The following is a 26109-nucleotide window of genomic DNA, read 5'->3' as shown; positions in this document are numbered from 1 at the left end:
ATGCTTCAGAATCAATTTTCTTCCTCCTTAAACTCAAGGAAGGGTAAAATCATGTGATGTATTTTCTGCCCTATTTCACAATTTAGATGTAGTTGAGTGATTTTAGTATAAAGTCGTTTAGCTATCAAACAAAAAACATTTCTCTGTTTTAAAAGTTTTAAATTGTCTGTTTGTAAATAAATGTTTTCATCCCTAGACTTTATCCGCTCCGACTCTTTTTGCTCTATCCACATCCTTCGTTCCTCACTCTTGGAAGACACCCTGCTTATTTGGTCAGTTAGGTTAGAATTGGTGACCCGTGTTTGAGTTAAACAACTATCCAGATTTGAGATTCTTGAATTTAAGCTATTTAATTCTTTTTCATATGATTTCTGTGGGACTTTGAATGAAATAAAGAGAGATTGTACCTTCTTGATCAATTCATCAAGCTCATTGATCTGCACACTGAGAGGTTTTGCTGTGAAGCATAAGTCCTCTCGCTCCTTGGTGTCCTCGTTTCCACCATCAGTATTGTATCCCCTTATGTGAGATACATCAGTCACCACAAAACACTTTCCATTGCTTTCGTCAACCCTTCCAACATATGCCTTTCCATGTGAAGGCTTTCTCACTTCATCATCCTCTGAGTCGGTTGACCATACCTGCACGCCACCGAACTCGTCGTCCTCTGTCGAACCCTGTACAATAAGAGCATTCATAGAAGGGTTAGTAGCAGCTTTCTTCCTCTTGATCTCTTCCAGCTTTTTCATCAAGACAGCCTCTTCATCTTTTTCCTCATCTTTCTCTGCGATTTTCTTCAGAACACAATCTTTAGCATAATGGTTCTTTCCTCCACAGTAATAGCACCAAATGCCAGAATCTCCTTCAACTTTCGCCTCTTTCTTTGGTTCCTCTGTCTTCGGCTCCTCCCTTACCTTTTCAGAACTATAGATTCCCTGCCAATTTCTATTTTTATTGGTAGGAAACCTCTTCTTGATGAACCTCTTGGGATTAGATACCATCATAGCATAATCTTCTGACGTAAGATCATAGTCCTCTAGGTTTAGATCTTCGTCTTCCACTGCATTCTTGCCTTTTGATCGGAGGGCCAAGGACCCCAAAACTTGAGACCACATTCTCTTCTTGCAGGACAATCTTTTCTTGGGATTTCAGAATTCCCACCAGCTTTGCCAATGAATATGACTTGAACTGCTCATGAGCTTTAACTGTAGACACGACAACTCTCCATTCAAATCTTAGGCCATTTAAAAATTTGACCTTCTGTTCAATCAACTTCCTTTCTATATCATGTTTGATCATCTTGCTAAGAAGATGATTAAAGCGACCAAACGTCTGAGTGACAGTTTCATCGGAATTCTGCTTAAATTCACCAAACTCAGATAAAAGCAAGGTCTGAATAGAATGCTCCAAATCTTCATCTGTGGAATATAGCTCTCGCAACCTATCCCAAATTTCTTTAGCGGTACTGTAGGAACTTACCAACCTAAATGTATTAGATTGAAGAGTGAATCGGATCAGTCTCAATGCTTTAATGTTGCACTGAAACTTTTCCTTTTCGTCTTGAGCAACGTCTTTAAGATCTTTTAACAAATCATTATATTCTTTCTGAGTTTTAATGATCTTGGATGTTCCTGAGTGAGGAATTGGTCCAGACACAATGGCTTCCCAAATAAGATACCCATTATCTTCAGATCCGATGACATAGTTTTCAAAATGATGCGCCCAAACTTCGTAATCCTGGGTGTATAGAATAGGAATCTTCGTCGTTGATCCAATGCTGTTTGAGATGTTGATAGGATTAGATTGAGAATCGTCCATGCTTGATCGTTTAACCTGTTTGAAAGATCAAACTTGTAATATGTAATATTAGGGCAAAACGAATAAATGTTGAGATACGTCAATTATGGAGTGACGGCTTAATAGATATCAGTTAATGCGGAAGAACCCTAATCGCTTCTTTCACAGAAGAGATGTGTATGAATTACACAGCCTCCTGCTCTGATACTAATTCATGAGTTCGAAAACTCTTTGATCGATTAGATTTTCAAAACAGGCGAATAAAGAAAGAAATAACAGTTAAACAAAAACACAAGTATGGATCTGAATGTGTCAAATGATTTGATTAACTCAATCCTCAGCAGAGCTCGATAAAGAACTTCCGCTATAGAGGATTCTAGGGTTACAAAAGATAAGAACTTGTACGCTATAAAATCTGTCTCAATCTTACGTTAAGAATGCATGCAAGCATCTATATATAATAAAACCTAAACAAAACTCACGGATGGACAGGCCCATACCGGAGACAAAACATGGACTAGCTAACGAGCCCAAAAGACGCAACACTAAACTAGACCTAACACACTGATTTCTTGAATTCCTTTGCATTGAATTCTCCATTGTATCCAATGTGGGATAAAAACGATTGAAACTCTTTAGTCTTTGATTCCTATACATGAAAACCTTTGGGGTTTTCTAAAATTTTGATTGCCTTGAGAAACGTACCCTTGTTAATTAGTATAATCATCTCTTCAGTTATCTTTACTTCAAGAACACGACTGATGATCTTCACTTGTTCAAAGGCTTTGTGAAGAAGCCTGAGAGGGAAATCAAGATTAGGTATTTTGGTGATTGGAATAATGATGGGATGGACGGAGATGAACTCGATCATGATTCTCACACATTCAGCATAATCCACTGGGTCAAGAAAAAACAATTGGGTTGTTTCTCTGAGAATGATCTTAGTGGAGGAAGAGGAAGCAGACCCCTTTGATGATTTCTTCTTTATCGTCGTTTCTGAGGAATTTGATGCCATTACTAAAGGTTTCGATGCCATTGAAGGAGTTTTAGAAAAGATTTCTAGAACACAGTATGGATGAAATTGTTCTAAGACGAAGATAGCCAAAGAGAAAAGTGGGAATAGTTAGGATTGAAAATCCTTATATAGGTTGGAGCTTTCAGGTCGGGTCGAAGAATGAAATGATGACACCCAAAAACTGAAATGGGTAGCATTTAATTCCCAACACAAATGTGACAACCCGAAATTTCTATTATGTACAACCCTTCAATTCAATAGAAGTAAAAAAAGTTGCTGTTAAGTTTCAAACTTTTTGGAACAAGTTTGAGTATTTTAGGATTTACACATCAGGTGATATCAGGAGAGAGGATGCCCTAATATTTATTGTGCAACACTGTTATTCCAAAACTCCAAGAAATTTGAGTTTATATCCAGAATAATATTTTCAGCCAAATACCTAGAATATTGGGGTATATATATATATGATAATTCGTCATTATTTACACTTTTTCCAAATCTCAAGATCCAAGTCCCATTTCTCTCTCAAGTATCATCTGAAAGTGTTTCGAGATCTTCGATCTAGTAAGTGTTTCTAACTTCCTTAAGTTGTTGTATGACTTAATCTAGTGTTTTAACACACTTCTAACCATGAAATCCTTCCAAAAGGGTCAAACTTCAATTTACACCAAGAACACCAAGAATACACACCTGTGTTCTTGGCCTTTTGGAGCTTTTCGAGCTTCTAACTTGTAAGTGCTTCTATCCTAGAGTCTTACAAGCTTTGTTAAACTTCTATACCTCAAGAAATCATCCAAGAACACCAAGATCAAAGGTGTTTACGGTTCAAGAACACCTTGGTCCGTAAACCCTATTTAGGGTGCCAAAGAGTGCTTTATCCTTTCCTCAGCCTTGGGTATTAACTTAGAACCTTACCTTGATGTGTTTAGCACATGAAAACCACCAATATGACTCATTTATATGTGTTTACGGTTTGGAGTTCTCCCAAAACCATAAACACCCCAAAGGTGTGTAAAAATGGCCCTAGTCCCTTCAGAAGCTTAGGAAACTAGTCTAGATTTATTCCTTGTTATGTTTGGGACTTGAAAACATCAAAATACCATGTTCCATAGGAGTTTACGGCAGCAAAAACATGGAGAAATGGTCCATGGGCCGTAAACTCCATTTAGGAGTGTATTGATGCCACAAAACATTTCCTAAGGCCTAAACGTGAAGTAGGAATGCTTGGAATGGCTTAGAAGACTTCAAACCAACAAATGGTCAAGAGGTTGTGAGTTTACGGCCATAAACTCAAGATTTTATGACCGTAAACTCAATGGGTTATGGTCTTTAGGGAGTAAACTCATATTACGGGTTCTTTTGAACCCTAAGCTCAATAGCTTTGTCCTACAACACTTAGATGCACTCCTTGGGACCTATAACACTTATATAACATGTTTAGCATGTCCAACAGTGTCTTAGCTTTGTTTATTAGTTTCTTAAAGGCTAATTGGTTACATATATGTGATATTATATGTTATCTAGGATCATAGAGTGTGTACAAGTCTTCACTTGACACCTAGCATCCTATATAGTCCGTTGATCCCAACCACTTGATGTAGGTGAGTTCATACCCCTTAATCAATGATTTAAATGTTTTTAAATGCTTTTATGAGGGGATACAAGTTGAATCATGCTAGTTATTATATTAATCACATGTGATTAATAAGTAGCATACAAAAGGATTTACTGCTCTTTTAGCTGTTTTACCAAACAGTTTACTTCAAATGGCTTTCCAAAACATTTTTACTCAGTTAAAACTCTTTGTTAAACTGTCTTGCATACTGAGTGTATCTTTTCAAACCCTGTTACAGTTGTGATTCAAAACAAATGTTTTCCTTATATTTACACTGTTCTTATCAAACCAACTACTTTCAAATCGTTTTACAATTTGATATCAAGTCATCCTTGTTGGATTAATGTCTAAGTCCATAACTATAATTGGTAAGACTTGACCCGACCCGGCATGGTCCATTTGGGTTGCAAACCTTCATGCACTTAGATAGACTATAATGAGAGAAATAAGACACTTATGGTTATTAATATATTATAAGTTCTAGTATATTAATAATAAGAATAATAAGATTGTTTAATTAGTATTGATCAAGAATTAATCTAGGATTAATTAAGTGATCAAAAGAAGACTAATTAAATATATGGGTTGATTGTGTAAATCATCCATACTTATATAGTGGGCTAATGCTCCATGGATAATCAAGTTGGGCTAAAACCCATAGGATGGTCCATGGGTGCTCCATGGTGTATTTGAACCCATGGATCCAAGGAAATGGAAAGTCATGACAATTAAGGATTTACCCTAATTGTAACACTATATAATGATCTTATTCTTGACAAAAATCGGCCACTAGGATTATTCTAGAGAGGGCTAGCCGATTTCATGAAGTGTAGAACTCTCTCAAGTTATTCTAAGTGTTTTGATAACTGTGATTCCATTTGAGGCTTCCACACTATTGGGGCTAGGCACTCAAGCTTCATGAAGACTTTCTACATCAAAGAGGTATGTATTCTATCTTGTTATATTCATGTTTTGTATGATAGATTAGGATGATACCTTGGATATTCTTATTTGCATGTATAATAGAGAAAACATAGATCCAAGGTATTTAGGGTTGCATGTACACTTAGGAGTGTTAGAATGCTCAAAACCCAACAGTGGTATCAGAGCCTAGGCATGTTTTCTTGTTATACTTGCAAATGGAGCTGAAAAATCGAGTTGTGATGCTGTCAGCCCAGCAGACTCGCCGAGTCCATGAAGGGACTCGACGAGTCCAAGGCAAAATTCATCCAACTCGCCGAGTTATGTTCATGCACTCGACGAGTTGGACCCCAGACAGCATATTTTCGAGGTTTTTGGCTAGAAATGGACTAGGAACATTACCCTACGTTGTTTTTGAACTTATAAACTTGTTTTTTAATGTGGTAATGTTCATGCTAATCCATTTTCAAAGATAATTGTCAATAGATTCATGTTTTGTATTAGTTTAAGGTTTAGACTAATTACATGAAGAAGTTTGATATGAATTATCTTGTTCTTATGAGTTGCTTAGATTAATAGAAAAGTTAATTGAAATAGTTGTTTTCAATCCATTTTAATCTAAGAGTTGAGTACAAAATGTGTTTGTGTAACTTGTCCTCAAGTTACATGAAGAGTCACATTAAAGACTCATAAAACTCATAAAAGTTGGTAATGGTTACAAAATGAAGAGTCTTGTGTCATTGATTTTTTTTTTATGACTCCATAACTTGTCCTCAAGTTATGGAAATTCAAGAGTCACTTCATTAATAAATAAATAAATAAATAAAGTGTAACCTTAATTAATTCCATAAGTTATAAAAATAAAGAAAAGATTAATTCTTTTATTAGTTTAAAGTCTTCCATAAGTTATGGAACTTGAAGAGTTTTTTGGATTAAAACTACTTTAAACACATAAGTTATGGAATTAATTAGTTTTGAATAGTTTCAAAACTTGCCCTCAAGTTTTGGAATTGGAAAAGTTTTCACTTATGAATACTTTAATTCCAAGTTAGCCCTTAGAATTTTAAAAAAAAAAGTTAAAATTCAACACTTATACTATTTATAACATTAATGGTTAATTATTATATATATGTATAAGAACAAGTCGTTTTACCGTTAGTAGGCCTCATTCACGAAGCCGGTCTATAAGGTGGGTATAAGGTTGTTGCCTATAAAATGGCGACTTAATGGGTGTCTACTCTCACCCACCGCTTGCTTGACTGGTGGAGGGTCGTTAGCCGAACGGGTAGGACAATGACTTTAAATTCTCCCTTCATTAAAAGTATTAATGATAAATACTAAAGTAACTAAAATCTTAATAATTCCCAATCTTAGTTACTTTAGGAAAAATGTGAATTTGGTGCTAACCCATGGAATTCACACTTTGTACCTTACCAAGTCGTTGGTGGAGCGTGTGTGGTTAACCGGCACACTAACTTGGACTAGTAAGGACCACGAAGGGTGACTTAATGTTTGTCATAGATCAATGGAGCGTGTGTGGTTAACCGGCACATTGATTAGGTGATAATATTAAGGATACCAAGTGAATTGGTATGGTTATTCACACCTTGTTTTGTGATCCTCGGCATCCCAGTCACAAAATTTGAGAGGGCACACTCGAGATTGAAACATGCCATTGAAAAGTTCAATGAATCTCAAAAGATCTAGGAATTTCAAATCCAATTAAAACCTAATAAATTATTTCGTTTTTCATGGTGGAAATTGGTGAATCGTCATTCGCCTACCTTCAAATATTTTATAGCTTGGATTACGGCATCCCTCTTCTAAGTTATAAAATAGTTTGTTGGGTCCTAGCCTTAATATTTCATATTGGGTGTCATATTAAGGACTTTAAATCAACTATCTTGAATATCTCCCAAAACATGTCTGGTTTAGACATTTATGATCTTCCCAAATCTCTTGAAGATGATGTTTCTCAACATCATGCTTCACTTCCTTTATCTCCTCCAATTATTCTCCCTCACCCACAAGTTCTTGAAAAGTTTAAAGTCACTCAAGCCCTATTGGCAAGTTAAGGTCTTGGTGTGGTCACATCTTGGAGATGTAGTCACATATTGACAAGACGGGAGAGTTGGGTGTCAAAGTCTCGTGAAAGTTGGATGTTCAATCACTTTCTTAGTAACATAGCGGGTCACTTTGGGACTACTATGAGACAGACTATGACACGAGCCTTAATGATCTTATCTATTTGTTTTGTGCTGTGGAATCAGCAATGATTTGGAACACTAGTAAAGCAAATTTTGTTAGAAGATCAACTTCCCAAACCTTAAATGGACATTGGCAATGGTAGCATTGGATATCTAGAAAAGCATTTCTCTTCCCAATGGAAAGGGATCGGCCATAGTCAACTCGGTTGACCAAATGGTAAAGAGAAAGGCTAAGTCTGAAATAGTCTCATGTGCCATTATCAAAGGGTCTCCATATGTTTATATTGCCAAAGAAAGGGGCATTGGTTGCGAAGCTGCCCTATTTACCTGAAAGGTCATAAGGTTGATCAAGTCAAGAGGTTTGACTCTACTTCGGGTAAAATACACTGTATAACTCTGTTAAGTTCCTATTTGGAGATTCTTATTACATAATGTGAATGGGTCACATGCTGATGTCTTTTAAGAATCAAAGAAAAGATAGGAAGCTTAAAGTAAGTATATGCTGATTCTGATTGCGAAGATGGGTTTCGATCGCAAGGTTCGGTAATCAGAATTTTGAGCTGTTGCTTAAGAGTTATAATATATTGCTTGTGAATAGATAACAACAAGGTTTTCATGTGGATTGTAAGGATAAGTTTTTCCGCAAAGTTTTAAAATAAAAGAAAAAAAAGGTTTTAATTTTATTTATTTTAAAAATATCCTTACAATGGCATCGGTGGAAAATTGTTGCTTATATGTTTCCAGTAATAGCAATATTGGAAAGTGGATTTGATTCTTTCATTTGTGGTAGTGTCTGAATTTACCAAATGAAGAAAGTTTTTCATCACCCAAGTTTCAATTGGACAGAAACTTGGAATCATACAAGTTGTATTGTATGATGAATGAGAGTTTTCATCTTTGAAAAATTAAGACTAATTCTTTGATCACATGTATATGTGAGTCAATTGAAGGACTAAGGAATTAGGTACACTGGGTGTGCGCTGGTCAAGGTCCACCACAAAGATTGATTTGTCATGATTTACTAAAGATTAGTAAATATGATTATACTTATAAGGTTAAGTATAATTTTGTAACATTGGAAAACGAATAAGAAGAATCAAATTAGGCAGAAAGATAAAAGTTTCTCAAATCTGAAAGGACGGGAGAGTACTTTAGTATCAGCTTTGTGATCATCTTAATGATTAAGAAACCATATCAAAATTTGTTCTCTAAGAAAGTCTTAGTGCATTCTTATGACTAAGAAGAAGGGATCTTGAAATTGTTGAAATGGTTAAATCAAGAAGATGAATCATACTTCGTTCCAATACAAGTCTTGGAGTCATACTCCAAGATTGTAATTTGAGTGACATGTCTTAAAGAAGGTTTAAAACACTTATCAAATGTAAGAGTAAAATGTTTTCTACTCTTGTACATTTGAGATTGGTAAGTTGTGATGTCTTGGATGAGACAAAGACCAACTAAGACCAATTGTGTGAAGTGTTAGTCTTGATAAGAATCCGCACTATTCCTTGAATATTTGTTTTATCAAGGAATGGTTCTTGACTAGGAAAACTTATATGTCAAGGGGACAGTGGGAGCCTTAAAGATCCTGAAAGAGTTTCAAGATTTAATCAAGAGTAAAACCTGTAATTTATCACTAGCACACGACTTAAGGTTTTCAACCTATCGTGTTGACATAATTCTTATTTCTGTACCTACTTCAAATAAGTTGAATTTACATGTGAGTTATCAGAGTTCAACTTGGAAGCATTGGTGGGCCTTGTGTTACCAAGGTGACAAGAAACTAAGATTGAATAAGTTTAATCCATGTAGGGCTGAATTTGTCACTAACCTTATCTTGTGATTATGGTTTTGACAAATTCGCATGGATAGGAACTCATACACTATTAAATCTAAGTGTCATAAGGTTTCTCTCCGATTCATGAAAATGATGGTGAGGAAATGCTTTCACTAAATAGATTTTAAGTAGATATCAATTGTGTCATTTGCATTTTCAAAAGTCATTAGTGGAGCGCGTGTGGTTAACCGGCACACTAACATGGACTTGTGAGAAATGGCAAATGCCTAAGCAATTGAGACTATGATTACGGCATCCCTTTTCATAGTTCTGAAAATTGTTTAGACACACATGTGAGCTATCTAAGAAAGGGTGTATGAATCTAAATTTCAGAAGTCCAACAGATTTCTGGAAATGTGTCAGAGCTAGTGGGAGCATAAGTGTTATGCTGATAATCATCATGTTAGTGGGAGCATGACTATTATGATTAGTATTGCAAGCTAGCAATGTTAATTATAGAAAACAAAGTTTCAATCCGTGAAGTTGCAGGGGTTGAAAAGTTGTTTTGCTATAATTAAGGGAGAGGAAATTATACTTCATGTCAATTCTAAAGCTTAGATTGAGATTTTAATCATCTTTAGTCAAGAATATATGTGAATTTTGTGTTGGAATGGTTCAACTTGAAGAAATTCTATATATATTGCATTTTCAAAATTCGATTATGATTACGGCATCCCTCTTCATAGTTAAATTTTGAAAACATGGCAAATAAAAAATATTGTAGCAAAAGACTGGTCTAGTGTCATGTCTTTATGTCAAACATCATGAATAGTATCCCATATGCTTCGGATATAGGATCGATTTCATGTGCTATAATATTCATCCTTTCTAAATTTTCCAAATGCTTAAGGCATTTAGAAGGGAAAAGTCTAGAACTGGATATGACTAAAGTGATTAAGCAATTGTCGAGGACAATCTGAGGTTCGCCAAAGATTGGTTGCTCAGGGACATTTGGAAGTCTAGTGTTAATTTTGGTAGGACCATATCGACATTTTCTGAAAAGAGGTAACTCTTGTTCGGAAGTGATAGTCAAATAGGACTATGGAAATGTCTCCATAGGTGGAAGTGATTCAATCTATGTAAGATTAGGAAACTTAATGCAAAAAGGATGTTCCCAAGGAGCTGATCTCCTTTGGAATGCTCTGTAATGGTTGTTGTCAAGTCTTTCTGACTTTGTGCATAATCATTACAAGAGGATCAATGCATATAAGTTTAGAATCTAACAGATTTCAGTAAATGACATAAATTTGGAATTCTTGCATTTACAATAAGGATTTGGGATTGTGAAATGAGTATCATTGGAATCATGTTCAATTGATCTACATCACAATGTAAGGATCATAGACAAACATAGTGTGCATACTTGGGGTATGGCATAACTATTGTTTAGAAAAACAAAGTGTACATGCTAGGAGCATGGGACGACTGTTGTTTTTATTCAAGTCTTAAGTTGATTATTTGAAACATTGAATAATGTGTAATCAATATGGTGATAAATAAAAAGTGGTTTTATTTATATTCAAAAGGGTTCTGAGACCATATTAGATTCGATTATTATTGTATTTCACTTTGCATGTTTTGACTTCCAAAATAGCTAGGTTATTCTTTCCGGATGACTAAGTTATTTAAACACTCCACAGTCGTTCATATGTTGGAAGTAGGTATGAATCAAGACTGTCATGAATCGGGTTTGTAGATGGCTAAATGAGTTTAGTCATGGAAATGGTTGCTACAACATTCATGAGTACTCATAAGTTATGAGTATTGGAATAAACCCACGCTCACTTGTATCACTTCATGGAATTTATCTCGAGTGATCGTGAGACGATAATATCATATAAATCTTCAAACCTAGAGATATGAGTTGTTACCTATGAGTTGGTTGTGCATTGATTGCACGTAAACGCATCAGTAACTTGATGTTATAAAACGTGCCTTTGTGTACAATTCAACAAGTAGTAGAACAAGCATATGAGTCGAAGTTTATCTATTCCTTCTAGAAATAGAAGCGATATCTGGGCCCCTCGATGATTTTGTTGTGACCTATGTACCGGCCGGTCAGAACTGAATTGATGTGTTCGATTAAGTTCTTTGTCAAACAAATCGAAAATCGGGAAACAAACTGCTGGACAATAAGTACGACGTTGTTCCATGTATTTGTCCGGCTGATATCATGAGAACAGAGGATTATATGATCCCTTATCTAATGGACAAGTCATTGACAAGATCAGAGTTCATCTACAAGGTCAGAGTTCGACAGAAGCTTTTGAGAGCTACGATTGTCGGTTGGTTCCTGAAGTCATACGCAATAATAGTTTTAGACTTATCCAAGTGGGAGACTGTTGGATTAATGTCTAAGTCCATAACTATAATTGGTAAGACTTGACCCGACCCGGCATGGTCCATTTGGGTTGCAAACCTTCATGCACTTAGATAGACTATAATGAGAGAAATAAGACACTTATGGTTATTAATATATTATAAGTTCTAGTATATTAATAATAAGAATAATAAGATTGTTTAATTAGTATTGATCAAGAATTAATCTAGGATTAATTAAGTGATCAAAAGAAGACTAATTAAATATATGGGTTGATTGTGTAAATCATCCATACTTATATAGTGGGCTAATGCTCCATGGATAATCAAGTTGGGCTAAAACCCATAGGATGGTCCATGGGTGCTCCATGGTGTATTTGAACCCATGGATCCAAGGAAATGGAAAGTCATGACAATTAAGGATTTACCCTAATTGTAACACTATATAATGATCTTATTCTTGACAAAAATCGGCCACTAGGATTATTCTAGAGAGGGCTAGCCGATTTCATGAAGTGTAGAACTCTCTCAAGTTATTCTAAGTGTTTTGATAACTGTGATTCCATTTGAGGCTTCCACACTATTGGGGCTAGGCACTCAAGCTTCATGAAGACTTTCTACATCAAAGAGGTATGTATTCTATCTTGTTATATTCATGTTTTGTATGATAGATTAGGATGATACCTTGGATATTCTTATTTGCATGTATAATAGAGAAAACATAGATCCAAGGTATTTAGGGTTGCATGTACACTTAGGAGTGTTAGAATGCTCAAAACCCAACAATCCTTTCTAGATACTAAACTTTTCAATGGTTTTACAAAACTTCTTTTATGCTTTTATATTGTCAATTGCATGCCTAGATATGTATAGTTATATAAGTAATGTTTAAAGGACTTAGGAAGGCTAACCCGCTTTATTTCCATTTCCCCGTTGGGATGTGGTCTGGTAGGGTATCGGGTATCCGTCCGAAGGTCGTTTAAATATCAGTTATATATCATGTGTACATATATAGTCATAAAGGTTCTTCCAGTTAGTTCAATACCCTTGGGTAGCAAGGGTATACTTCCATGTTCGTATGTACCAATTACATTACTAGTAAGCTACCATATGGGTAGTTTAGGAAGGTACTAATACGATTACTAGAATGAGGATTCATACCACGAGTCAGTTCATTCATGAGACAATACGATAGAGAGAGAACACACATTACAGCTAGTACACATAATACATTACTATACATGCTAGATAGAGAGATAACACATGTTACAGCTAGCACACGCAGAACATTACAGTACATTACTATACTACTACATAGATATGTTTACATGATTACGCTTACATGAGTACGTTTACATTGATACACTTACATGAGTACGTTTACATAGATACACTTACATGAGTGTGTTTACATATACGATAATAGGCCATACATAACTAGGTGCTATAGCATGGAATGATTTTAGGATCTAACTATACTAATGAATCACAACGCATTGTGATAGTTGTATTAGGTATACATGATCATAGTAATGTGGATGTTCGTGGCTTGCAAACATGCAGGGGTCGTGTATGGGTCCCAAAATCTCTTTGACAGGGGAGCGTCTAGCCTGGGATCTAGCCATCACATTATGCCTTATCCCTCAAATAAGGAAAAATAGAACAAAAGTAGTCACTTATTACAAATACTAAAGTACTTATGAGATTACAATAGATTTAAGGTAGTTAGTACGGTTGTAGTTATTTGATACTACACCATAGTACTATTTCATTTTCCCATTACATTCACTTCGTGAACATTCACATGATGCACGGTAATGTAGAAGCTATATTTTTGGTTAATGATAGTCAGATTTGGGAAAATACACACTCTTACAAGAGACACACAGTTACTAGATGCCTTGGTAGAAGGCTATTTTCAGTAGGAAGCATAGGGCTTTCTAGGAGGTTCAAAACTTTTACATACTTACATTTCATACATGTACAAATACTTACATACAAATTAAGACACTAAAATACTTATGATCTCACCAGCTTTAAATCTGATACTCTCTTTCAAAATAACTTGTATCCGAAGGTCAACAGTAGACAAGTACTGATGCAAGGTTCAGAGAAGATGGTGCTCGTTCAAGACTCATCTTTCATTTTGATTTATACGTTAGTGTCTATCATAATTTGACAGAACACACTTGTATTAAAACTATATTATTAATGCAGTGGATAATGTTGTTGCTTGTTTACTACTTTTCATTGTTGTGATATTGTACATGACGTCCTCCGCCCCAGAACGTTTCCGCCGTTCTTGGTTTTGGGGTCTGACAACAAAAAGGCTTCCTAAGTGACACTTGAGAACATAAAGATGGGACATTTGTTTGTTCAAAAAGGGAAACCGTCGATTCAATTCAGAAAACACTAATTACTTTATTGAAAAGAGTGCTAAAGCCTATTTATTGAGAATTAAGAGAATAATCATAAAGAAAATTATTGTTAAGATATTCATGAAAAACGTTTTGGAATAAAAGCTTTAATGACAACCTTAAAATTCTTTTATTGAATAGAATATTAGAATGTTCAGATTCTGAGATTAGATATCATAAGACACTTTGGAAAGAATTCAAATACATCAGAAGCACATGATATAGAATTAGAGATGGCACAATCTCTAACTAGATATCAGAGGTGAAAATGCATGAAGATCTTAGAGGACCATTTTTGAAAAGGATTTGAAGTTCTAAGATTTGAAGAAATACAACATGAAGGGGGATAAGTGATGAGATCATATAATCATTTTAGTTTTGAATTCCAAGGTGTACTTCAAAGATGTTGTTTCGAATTAGAAGATTTCGAGAAGAGAATTTTTTCAGGATATCCGATGTAACTATATCGGATTGTACTTCAAGTGATAAGTAATTTTGAAAACTTTAGTCTAAAAGAAGAGGTTAGACAAAAAGACATCTAATGATCCTTTATTTTATGAGAAGAAAAATTTTTGAGGAGAAAAGGTTTTAATTCAGAATTATTTGTATTTCTAATGTTTCCATTAGAGAATACAAACTTCTTAGAAGAATTGAGGATCATGCATCATCATTCCCATTTTGTAACACCGTGTTCTGAACCATTTTCTAATTCGGGGTGATGACCTGATGATTGGTTATCATAAGGCTTAGGGCCTTCAGGAAAGAGAGATTTAGACCCATTTGTGTGTAGGTAAAATGGATTTGGTGAACTGGGAGTTTGGCTTGTGTTTTGGAGCCAAAGGGTATATCGGTAAAGTGTGAGTTCTAGCTTTTTATGAATTTTGGATTTTAGTTCGAAAAGTTTTAAGGCAAGGATAGGTAGATAGAAGTATATAGCTTGTCATTACCTTTCCGTAGATATAAGGATCATCAAAATTGGACTTAGAACGAAGAACATCAGGCATTTGGAAGTTTCAAGGTTTAAGGGTCAGCGTAGTACGTCGGGCGTACTTCAGAAGTAAGTTGGGCGTACTAGGCAGGGAAGTCGCAGGTGCCCTTTGGAGTATGCAGGGCATACCAAGTATATGTTGGGCATACTCTAACCAGATGCAAACCCTAATTTAGGGTCTTGGACCCTTTTTAAGCTCTTTAACTCAACACCAAGCCCTCTTATCTTCAGTCTCCATCCTATTAAAACCTAGAAACGAAAACATAGACTGCATTGGTGTGGTTCTTGAGCTTCCTGAGTGTTTTCATGCATTTTGTTGCTCGTTGAAAAAGCACTTTTTCAGATAAGTGTGGGATTGCTTGGAGATTGTGGATCCAAACTCTAATCATCTTGATCTACCTTATAGAGGTAAAAAGCTTCAAACTTTATGGCTCTATTGTAAAGATCTAGCTTTGGGTGGTGTTTTTCCATGTTTTTGGTCCCAAGGTTCTTAATGTTGTGTGTAGGAGCTACTCCATGATCTTTAAGCCTCATATATGGTTCTTATTTAGTTATTAAGTCATAAAAATGGCATCACGAGGATTTTTATGCACGCATGCATGAGTTGGTGTTCTTAAATTGGAATGAAAACACACATTTAGTCCCATTGAGTCATGCAAAAGTGTAAAGTTCCCAAATTTACGTGTTAAGACATCATTTATGGTCAAGATAAGTGTTTTGATGATTTTTTTCTTAACTATAAAGAGCTCATTTTGGATTTTTGGGTCCCTCATAAGTACGTTGGGTGTATGTAGGAAGTACGTTCAGCGTAATGCTCTTTTGTGCATAGACAGCTTGTACCTTGTGCTTCGAGGAAGGGTGTGTACGCGGGGCGTACTCCCCTGTATGTCATTTTTGGGCCATTTAAGGTTTGGGCGATGTTAGGCTATTGGGCTTCTGACTTTAAGCCATGGATAGACTATAGGCATTCTTGGAATTACATTCATGATGGTTTTTTTCCTAATTAGGAAGATAGGCCATATTGGGCTTCGGGATATCATTTAGGGATTTGGTCCTTTTGAGAAAATGGGTTGGGCCATGGTTTAGGACTAGTAAGAAAAGGGTAAAATGGTCTTTTACCCTTTAAGAAGTTAGATTATGGAGTTGGCCTCTGATTTTGGGTTATCGGGTAATTATTAATTGTTAATTAAGGTTGTATTTATTGTCAATTAGTGTGAGGTTATACAGTTCAGCAACCAGAGTAGTTCTTTGGTTATCAACGGATTGAGGTGAGTTTCCTCATTGTGTTTAGCGGGACAAAGGCACCAATGCCGGCCCATGGTTTGTCAAGTTAGGATGCTAGATGTCTGTGTGACTATTGCATGAGTTATGTGCTTTTATGATTACCGGGCGGGGTCCAATGGCCATTCTAATGGGCTTTGAGCATTACACATTTCCTATGGTGCACATGCAACCCTATTTTCTTTAAATCTAGGTTTTTCTCAAGTTATACACGCAAATTAATTTTCCAAAGCAAAACCTGAATCTAGCATACAAGAAAACAAAATCTAATCATATTAGGATTTAAAAGAATACCTTTCTTGTTAGTAGCTTGATCTTGACCTTCAAGAACTTAGTGCCTCAAGTGTTGCACCTCTAATGGAGTCACAAACATAACATAGCAAAAGATGAACAAGAGAGAGGTGATGGAGGCGTCTTGAATTCGGCTAGTGTTGGGCTTATAGTGTTATGTTATGGGCTCGGTCCTTAGCCCAGTTTTGCAGCCGGTTTGGGTCTGTCCAACCGTGCATTATTTTACTCTAGGGTTTTAGTATTGAAGGTGCATGCATGCATCATTAGTCAGTAACGCTTTTATTACCTTTCTTATCAAGTATTGTAAACCCTAGCTCACCTCTACAGTGGAAGTTCTTCATCGAGCTCTGCTGACGCGTGACAATATTTGAACCATAAGCTTCATATTGATTCTATATTCTTAGTCATATTGTGATTGATTTGTTTGTTCTTTATCAACATACATGTGAAAGATCTAAACGATCTAGAGATTAATTCTCATCAATTGGTATCAGAGCAGAAAGCTGTGTAATTCAAACACATCTCTTCTGTTAAAGAAATTATTAGGGTTTTTCCGCATTGATTGATATTAATTGAGCTGTCATTCCATATTGACGTATCTTATTAATTGTCGATCTAACTCTAACGATAAATTGCAAGTCTGATCTTAAATAGGTTATTGATCAAAATTCATCACAATGATTATGGATGATTCGTAAACCAATCCAATCAACATCTCCAACAGTATTGGATCAACCACAAGGATTTCAATCTTATACACTCAAGATTATGAAGTTTGGACACACCACTTCGAAGATTATGCGATCGCCTCAGAAGATAACAGGTACTTGATCTGGGAAGCAATCACAGTTGGTCCGTTTTCTCACTCAAGCACTTAAAAGATTGTCAAAACTCAGAAGGAGTACAATCATGTCGTGAATGATGTGAAAGAAATTCCTCAGGACGAGAAAGAGAAGTTTCAATGCAACATCAAGGCCTTAAGAATGATTAGGTTTGCTTTGCAGTCGGATACGTTTCGATTGGTGAGTTCATGTGCTACAGCTAAAGAGATATGGGATAGGTTAAAAGAATTGTATTCCACTGATGAAGATCTGGAACATTCGATTCAAACCTTGCTGCTTTCCGAATTTGGTGATTTCAAATAGAAGCTCGAAGAGAAACTCATTCAGGTTTTGATTGATTTGATCATCTTCTCAGTAAGATGATAAAGCATGGGATCGAAAGGAAGGTAATTGAACAGAAGGTCACCTTCACGAACGATCTTAGACTCGAATGGATGGTGATGGTATCCACGGTGAAGGCACACGAACAGTTCAAATCATACTCTCTGGCGAAACTGGTGGGAATTCTGAAGTGCCAAGAAAGTGCGGTGTGAAAGGAAACGAATGTGGTTTCAAGTTTGGGGTCATTAGCTCTTGTTTCAAAAGGAAAAAGTGTTGTTGAAGAGGAAGAAGAATTGGATCTTGCTGACTATGATCTAACTGGTGAAGAGTATGCCCTGATGGTTTCAAATCCAAGAAAGTTTATCAAAAGAAAGTTCCCAGCCAACAAGAACCGAAACTGGCAGGGAAGTTATAGTACTGAGAAAGTGAAGGAGGAACTAAAGATAGTTTCAAAGTCAGAAGAATCCAAGAAGGAGTTGAAGATTAGTGGTGACTCAGGCTATGATTGCCATTATTGTGGAGGCAAGAATCACTTTGCCAAAGACTGCATGTTGAAGAAAAATGCAGAGAAGCTTGATGAGGATAATGAGGAAGCGAACCTTCTGAGACGATTGGAGGAGATCAAGAAAAGAAAATCAGCAACTAACAATATCACCATGAATGATTTGATTGTACAGGATACAGGTGACAATGATGAATTTGGTGGAGTGCAAGTATGGTCCACAAATTCAGAGGATGAAGAAGTGAGAAAACCGACTCATGGCAAGGCGATGCTGGTGAAAGAAGAATATGCTGCAGGAAGGTGTTTGATGGTGACAGAAGGTGTATCTCAGATGCGAGCATACACAACAGATGGTGGGCTGGAAGATGTGAAGGAGCGAGAGGACATGTGTTTTGCTGCGAAACCTGTCAGTGCACATATCAATTAATGTGATGAGTTGATCAATAAGGTACAAAATATTCTTGCTTCTATGAAAATACCTACTACTAACTATATAAAGGAACTGAATAGCTTAAAATCAAAATTTTCTAGTATAAGTAGTAGTCTCACCCAAACTCGTGTCACAAACTCTAACCTGACTGATCAAATTAGCAGGATATCGTCGAAGAGTGAGGAGAAGAGGATGTGGATTGAGCAAAAGGAGAAAGAGTTAATTAGGTCTAGGGATGAATCGATCTATTTGCAACGAGACAATCTTAAGCTTTTAAAACAGTGAAACGTTTTTTGTTTAATTGCGAAAAGACTTTATTTTAATATCACTCAATTCCATCTCGATTGTGAAATAGGAAGAAGATACATCGCATGATTTTACCCTTCCTTGAGTTAAAGGAGGACAAAGTCGATGCCGAAGCTTACAACTGTGAAAATGTTTTATCTTCTGACGAACTCTGTCCTGCCTACAAAATTGCTCTTAACAAAGTAGAGTCCTAAATAAAGTCCAAATACCATAAGGACATGCTCAAAAATCCATTAGACGAAAATGATAAGTTGAAGTTAAGAACCGAAACACTACATAAATTTGACTCATTGAATGCCAAACTAAGTTTAGGAAATAAATTGATGTTGAAAATGGATCTAAACTTAATGAGGATAATGACATGAGTGAAATCTCTGTAGAGGAATTGGTGGACTGTTCAGAAATTGTTAAGAGCAAACTCGAACCTAACAAATCTGATCTCTGAAAACTCTATTGAGTTCGCTCGCTTATCGACAGACAATACCAAAATTCTTAAGGCAAAAGCGGTTGTATATCAAAAGTTTCAAACCACTCCAAATCAGGTCTACACAGTTCAGGGAGTCACACCTCAACAAACAACAGAACTGACAGCTATGGTAGAAGAAGATAATGCAAATGGATGTGAGGAGTTCTTCTGGTCAGCACCAATAGATAATGCTGATGAAACAAAAGGCCTATCTTAGAAAACCTCATGGAGAGTAAAGGGAAGGTATGTGTCGGAGACACTTAATGAACCTACAAGATATGATGTGCCAAGCATAAATGGAACCAAAACATCTTCGGGGCGAACCAGTGATAACGTCCAGTAAGACGTGTTCGTCAAAGAGCGAAAGCCATGCTCATGTACCAAAGAAAAGGGCCAACATTGATAAAAATCGAAAACAGGTGGCGGAACTAAAACACCAACAAAATCTGAGATACAAGAAGAATCTCTCAGAAAGAAAATAGTTTTGGAGATCTCAGAATCCTCATTATGTAAGGTATGAAAAGACGCATAAGTCACAAGGAGAATCAAGAAACAACTGAAAGGATGGTTTCGGTCCTTGGAATGAAAGGAACCGAAAGGAAAGCTTCAGTCCACAACAGGTAAGGAACCGAAAGGAGGGTCTCGGTTCACAGCAAGTAAGCAACCGAAAGGAGAGTTTCGGTCCTCAGAGCGTAAGCAACTGAAAGAAAGGTTTCGGTCCTCAACATAATAGCAGCCGAAAGGATTGGTTCGGTCCCAAGTTCAATCAGAAGAACATAAGGGAAGAATGTTCCCGTTCTCAACCAAGGAAGAGTGATAATCAACAATCTAATATCGCTTCTAAAACCTATTGTTCTCATTCTTATTCTAATTCTTATCCTTCAAAAGATTCAAAGGGGAAAGGAAAGCTCCTTCAAGAAGACAACAAATGCCCGAAAGAGATCCAAAAGAATGCTGACGTCAAAATCTCAAACCTTACGTCTAATGAATCTAAGCCAAACAAAATTAAAGTTTTTACAATAAAGACAATAGATGAAACAACTCTAATTAAAAGAACCTATATGGTTGATGTTTCTCTTACTATTCCATTTCCTGTAAAAGGCTCACAAGGACCCAAGAAACTTTGGGTTCATAATTCTGCTTGTAATTTTGCAGGTTATACGTGATGAGCAGTTTGACGAAGAATAGTACATTGATAGTGCCTACTCGCGTCACATGACAGGACAAAAGGAAGAACTTAGGGAGTTTCGGTCTCTTAAGGATGGTGGAGTAGTGAAGTATGGAAACAATTCATTTGGGACTGTCAAAGGCTATGGAATGATTACAAATGGTGATTTCTCAATAAGAAAAGTCGCATACGTAGAAGGATTGTAGCATAACCTCATAAGCGTATCACAGCTAGTCGTTAGAATTGGATTAAACGTCTCATTTGATGACGAAGGATTAGAAATAGTCGAAAAGAAGTCAAATAACATACTGCTGAGGTCGAAGCAAAAGGGAGAAATGTACCCTTTGAATCTCAATCCAATTCGAGGGAAACCGGCAGTCTGCCTGCTAACGAAGGCTCACTCAGACGAAAGCTGGTTATGGCATATAAGACTCTCTCATCTAAATTTCAAGGATATCAACAAGTTGGTATTGGGAGATCATGTTAGAGGCCTTCCAGTTCTCAAATTCAACAAAGAACATCTATGTGCAGCCTGTGAAATGGGAAAGCAGAGTCGACAAAGTCATCCTGTTGGGTTTTGAGCATTCTAACACTCCTATGGTGTACATGCAACCCTATAAACCTTGGATCTATTTTTTCTCTATAATACATGCAAATAAGAACTTTCCAAGGCTTTAATCCTAACTAGCATATTATGAAGTTCTTATACTACAAAGTACTAGTTAGATGACATACCTTTTGATGTAGCTTGATGTCTTCAAGCTTTAAGAGCTTAGCCCTAATAGTGTGGAAGCCTCAAATGGAAGCACAAATCACCAAAACACCTTGGAAGACTTTAGAGAATATGGATACTTGGTTCTCTCTAGTGAAATTGGCTAGCCCTTCTTAGTGTACCACACTAGTGCCAATTTCACCAACCAAGGACATCTTTATATAGTGTCGAGGATTAGGGTTAAACCCTAATACCCATGACCTTTCATTTCCTAGGATCCATGGGTTAAACACTCCATGGACTATCCATGAAAGCTTAGCCCAACCTAAATTAACTTGGCCCATTCCATATATATAAGAGTCCATATTTAATTAGTTCCTTTTGATCACTTAATTAATTATAAATTAATTCTTGATCAATACTAAGTAAATAATATGATTCCATATTAATATATTAGAACTTATAATATATTAATATTAATCATAAACATACTATTCTCAAAAGATTATCCATATAAATTATGTCGGTGAAGTGCAACCCAAATGGACCATGCCGGGTCGGGTCAAGTGCATACCAAATATAGTTATGGACTTTGACATTAATCCAACAGTCTCCCACTTGGATAAGTCTAAAACTATTATTGCGTATGACTTCAAACCTAACTGGAAATTGTAGTTCCTAAAGCCACTGTCGAACTCTGATCTTGTCAACGAACTTGTCCATTAGACAAGGGATCATATATTCCTCCATTCTAGATATCATATGGACTGAGACATGGATTAAAATCATTCTCTCTGTCCATTTGTTTTTTCCTGATTTCTGATTTATGACGACTGACTAGTTGAACAAATCAAATCAGTCCTGGCCCGGCCGAGCACTTCCATTTGTCATCATCAAATCATCGAGGGGCCCACAGATATCCCTTTTATCCCGAAGGTAAAAGGAATGGATAAACTTCGACTCATATGGCTTGTTCTACTATTTGTTGAATCATACACAAAGGCAAGTTTTATAACACCGAGTTACCGAATGCATTTTCGGGCAATCAATGTACAACCAAGTCATAGTAACAACTCATATCTCTAGGTTTGAAGAATATAAGATATTATCGTCTCATGATCACTCGTGATAAAATCCATGAAGTGATTCCAATGAGCGCGGGTTGAATCCAATACTCAGAACTTATGAGCACTCATAAGTGTTGTAGCCCTTTGTCCAACACCTTAGACCACTACAAGCCAACCCATGACAGTCTTAATTCATATCTACTTCCAACATATGACCGACTGTGGATGGTTTGAATAACTTAGTCATTCCGGAAGAATAACCTAGTTTATTCGGGAAGTCAAAACATGCAAAATGAAACACAAGAATAATTGAATCCAATATGGTATCAAAACCTATGAACATAAATAAAACACCTTTTATTTATCACCATATGATTACACATTATTCATTGTATACTGTTTCATCTATCAACTTTATTCTTGAATTTAAAACAATAGTTGTCCCATGCTCCAAGCATGCACACTGTGTTTTTCTAAGCACTAGTCATGCCACACACCAAGTATGCATACTATGTTTGTCTATGATCTTCACTTTGTGAATTAGATCAATTGAAGATAACTCCAATGATCCTCTTTCACAGTCCCAAATCCTTACTGCAAATGCAAGAATTCCAAATTCATGTCATTTAATGAAATCTGTTAGATTCTAAACTTAAATGCATTGATCCTCTTGTAATGATTATGCACAAAGTCAGAAGGACTTGGCAACAACCATTACAGACCATTCCAAAGGAGATTAGCTCCTTGGGAACATCCTTCTTGCATTAAGTTTCCTAATCTTAAATAGATTGAAAATTCTAACTTTGAAACATTTCCAGATTCCATTTTGACTATCACTTCTGAACAAGAGTTGCCTCCTTACAGATTATGTCAATGTGGTCCTTCCAGAATTATCACTATACTTCCAACTATCCTTGAGCAACTAATCTTTGGTAAACCTTAGATTGTCCCCGACAATTTTTTAATCCTTTTAGTCATATCCAGTTCTAAACCTTTTCCCTTCTTAATGCCCAGGCATTTGGAAAATTTTATAAAGGATGAATATAGCACATATAATCGATCCTACATCCGAAGCATATGGGAAACGATTCATGATGTCTCACATAAAGACTAAACCAGTCTTTTGCTATACTATTACCATTTCAATTTGCCAAGTTCTCATAATTCAGATTATGAAAAGGGATGCCGTAATCATAATCGAATTTTAGAACGCAAATAATGGACCCATATACAGAATTTCCTTATGTTGAGCCATTCCAACATGAAATTCATATATATATATATATATATATATATATATATATATATATATATCCTTGACTAAATGATTAAAACCTCACGATCTAAGCTTATAGATTTGAGATGAAGTATAATTTCCTCTCCCTTAATTATAGCAAAACAACCTTTTTCCCAATTGAAACCTTTTGTTTTCTATAATTAACATTGCTAACTTGCAACTATTATCATAATTATCATGCTCCCACTAACATGATGATTATTCGCATAACACTTATGCTCTCACTAGCTTTGACATGTACTCATAAATCAGCTGACTTTCTTACCGAAGTTCAGATTTCTGATACTAGATGGTTTTGATAAAACTTTATCAAAATCATACACCTTCCCTTAGATAGCACACTTGTGTGTCTAAACAATTATGAAGAGGGATGCCATAATCATAATGGTTAGACCTTTTTGCCACTTCTCACAAGTCCAAGTTAGTGTGTCGGTAAACCACACACACTCCACTAACGACTTTGAGAATGCAAATATCACAATTGCTATATAGCTAAAATCTACTTAGTGAAAGTGTTTCCTCACCATCATTTTCATGAATCGGAGAGAAACCTTATGACACTTAGATTTAATGGTGTATGTGTTCTTATCCATGTGAATTGTCAAAACCATAGTCACAAGACAAGAATAATGACAAATCCAAACTCATATGGATTGAACTCAATCTTAACTTCTTGCCACCTGGCAGCTCAAGGGCCTGCCATTGCTTCCAAGTTGTTGTGCAACAAATTGAGAACACTAAGAACTCATATGCAAAGCCAACTTTAACTGGAATGGGCACATAATACGTCAACACGATAGGTTATAGACCTCAAGTCGTGTGCTAGTGAAGAACTTCAGGTTTATTCTTGATTAGTTCTTGAGACTTTCAAGACCTTTAAGACTCCCACTATCCTCTTGACATATAAGACTACCTTGTCAGACATCCAAGAGATATTGCGGATTCTAATCAAGACAAACACTTCACACAATTGGCCTTAGTTGGTCTTTGTTTTATCCAAAACATCACAACTTACCAATTTCAAATGTACAAGAGAAGAAAACTGTTACTCTTACATTTAATAAGTGTTTTAAACCTTCTTTAAGACATGTCACTCAAGTTACAATCTTAGAGTATAACTCTAAGAATTGTTTTTGGAACGAAGTATGAATCATCTTCTTGATTTAACCACTTCAACAATTCAAGTTCCTCTTCTTAGCTATAAGAAGGCTCTTAGAGGATGAATTGTGATAAGGTCTCTAAATCATTAAGATGATCACAAAACTGATACGAAAGTACTCTCTCCCATTTTTTCAGATTTGAGAAACTTTTATCCTTCTGCCTAATTTGATTCTTCTTATTCGCTCTGCCATACATTGGAACCTTTTCCAATGTCTCAGAAATACACTTAAGCTTGTAAGTATAACAATATTTACTGAGCTATAGTAAATTATGACAAATAATCTTATCTATCTTTTGTGGTGGACTTAATCAGTGCACAAGACTGTGTACTCGATCCCTTAGTCCTTCACTTGACTCACACATCCATGTGAACAAGTAATTAGTCTTAATTTTCCAATACTTGAAAGTTTTCATTCATCATGCTATACAACTTGCATGATTCCAAGTTCCGGTCCAATTAAAACTTGGGTGATGAGAATCTTTCCTCATTTGGTAAATTTAGACATTACCACAAATGAAAGAATCAATTTCATATTTCCACTCTTGCTATTAATGGAATCATATAAGCAACAATTTTTTTTTCCTCAGATGCCATTGTAAGGATATTTTAAAATAAAATAAAAAATTTTCTTTTATTTTAAAACTATGCGGAAAAACTTATCCTTACAATCCATATGAAAACTTGTTCTTATCTATTCCTAAGCAATATCTCATAACTCCTAAGAAGTAGCTCAAGAATCCGATCATCAAACTATGCGATAGAAATCCATCTACGCCATCAGATTCAGCATATTCTTTCTTTAAATTTCTTCACTTTTCTTTGATTCTTAAAACATCACCATGTGACCCAGTCACATCATGTATCAAGAATCTCAGAATAGAAACTTAGCAGAGTTAGATAGTGGACTTTACCTGAAGTAGAGTCAAACTTATTGACTTTAACATCCTTAGGTAAATTTGGCAGCTTCGCAATCAATGCCCCTTTCTTTGGCAATATAAACATATGGACCCTTTGATAATGGTACACGGGACTATCACAGACTTAGCTTTTCTCTTTACCATTTGGTCAACCGAGTTGACTATGGCCGATCCCTTTCCATTGGGAAGAGAATGCGTTTCTGGATTTCCTGTGTCACTATTGTCAATGTC

The sequence above is a fragment of the Lactuca sativa genome, chromosome 3 (genome assembly GCF_002870075.4).
Source record: "Lactuca sativa cultivar Salinas chromosome 3, Lsat_Salinas_v11, whole genome shotgun sequence".
Lineage (NCBI taxonomy): Eukaryota > Viridiplantae > Streptophyta > Magnoliopsida > Asterales > Asteraceae > Lactuca > Lactuca sativa.
This window is presented reverse-complemented; position numbering follows the sequence as displayed.